This window comes from Oncorhynchus mykiss, chromosome 8 (assembly GCF_013265735.2).
Source record: "Oncorhynchus mykiss isolate Arlee chromosome 8, USDA_OmykA_1.1, whole genome shotgun sequence".
NCBI classification, from domain to species: domain Eukaryota; kingdom Metazoa; phylum Chordata; class Actinopteri; order Salmoniformes; family Salmonidae; genus Oncorhynchus; species Oncorhynchus mykiss.
The window spans coordinates 13,785,274-13,787,328 of NC_048572.1; positions in this window are offsets into that span (position 1 = coordinate 13,785,274).

A 2,055-nucleotide genomic window follows, 5' to 3' on the forward strand; every position below is an offset into this window, starting at 1 on the left:
AATTAAATGTCAGGAATTGTGAAAAATGGAGGTTAAATGTATTTGGCTAACGTGCATGTAAACTTCAGACTTCAACTGTACATTGTAAGCTTTCATTCATAGGAAAATAGAAAATGTGAGTATCATGTAGTAGCTTAAACCTATTGATGTTACATTGAGTTGGGTGAATGGAATATGAGTGAGAGTCATCCAACAACAACAAAAAAGGTCACATACACGTGGTTAGCAGATGTTAATGGTCACATGGTTAGCAGATGTTAATGCGAGTGTAGCGAAAAGCTTGTGCTTCTAGTTCCGACTATGCAGTAATATCTAACAGTAATTAACAAATTCACAACAACTACCTTATACACACAAATACATACCAATGTAAAGGGAAGTATGTATTTGTAAAGGGAATATATACATATAAATATGTGGATAAGCGATGGAGTGCGGCATAGGCAAGATGCAGTAGATGGTATAGAATACAGTATATACAAATGAGATGAGTAATGTAGGGTATGTAAACATTATTAAAGTGGTGTTATTTAAAGTAACTAATGATACCTTTATTAAGTCCAGTTATTTAAGTGGCCAGAGATTTGAGTCTGTATGTTGGCAGCAGCCTCTCTATGTTAGTGATGGCTGTTTACCAGTCTGATGGCCTTGAGATAATAGCTGTTTTCAGACTCTCGGTCCCAGCTTTGATGCACCTGTACTGACCTCGCCTTCTGGATGATAGTGGGGTGAACAGGCAGTGGCTCGGGTGGTTGTTGTCCTTGCTGATCTTTTTGGCCTTCCTGTGACATTGGGTGCTGTAGGTGTCCTGGAGGGCAGGAAGTTTTCCCCCGGTGATGCGTTGTGCAGACCACACCACCCTCTGGAGAGCCTTGCGGTTGTGGGCGGTGCAGTTGCCGTACCAGGCGGTGGTACAGTCCAACAGGATGCTCTCAATTGTGCATCTGTGAAAGTCTGTGTTTTGGGTAACAAGCCAAATTTCTTCAACCTCCTGAGGTTGAAGACACGCTGTTGCGCCTTCTTCACCCCGCTGTCTGTGTGGGTGAACCATTTCAGTTTGTCCAGTGATGTGTACGCCAAGGAACTTAAAACATTCCACCTTCTCCACTACTATCTTCTGTGCCCATATGAATAAATCCTATGATGTAACTGGAATGTTTTTGTTTTATTATTTCACTGCCATACTGTATTCAATATTGTCTAGCCTTCATGGAAATAAGTCCCAGACTTTGTTGTTCGTTATCCTCCATGATTTTATTCATGTGCATGTATGGCTTTTTCAGGTTTTATAAACGAAACTAAACTAAAGTCCCGTCGATGTGGATGGGGGGGGGGGGGGGGGGGGGGGGGATGCTCCCTATGCTGTTTCCTGTAGTGCACGATAATCTCCTTTGTTTTGTTGATGTTGAGTGAGAGGTTATTTTCCTTACACCACACTCCGAGGGACCTCACCTCCTCCCTGTAGGCCGTTTTGTCGTTGTTGGTAATCAGGCCTACCACTGTAGTGTTGTCTGCAAACTTGATGATTGAGTTGGAAGCGTGTCATGGGTGAACAGGGAGTACAGGAGAGGGCTGAGAACGCAGCCTTGTGGGGCCCCAGTGTTAAGGATCAGAGGGGTGGAGATGTTGTTTCCTACCCTCACCACCTGGGGGCGGCCCGTCAGAAAGTCCAGGACCCAGTTGCACAGGGCGGGGTCGAGTCCCAGGGTCTCGAGGTTAATGACGAGTTTGAAGGGTACTATGGTGTTAAATGCTGAGTTGTAGTCAATGAACAGCATTCTTACATATGTAAACCTCTTGTCCAGATGGGATAGGGCAGTGTGCAGTGTGACCTATTGGGGTGGTAAGCAAATTGGAGTGGGTCTAGGGTATCAGGTAGGGGGGAGATGATATGATCCATGACTTGTCTCTCAAAGCACTTCATGATGACAGAAGTGAGTGAAGTAATTTAGTTCAGTTACCTCAGCTTTCTTGGGAAAAGGAACAATGGTGGTCATCTTGAAGCATGTGGGGACAACAGACTGGGATAGGGATTGGTTGAATATGTCTTTAAAC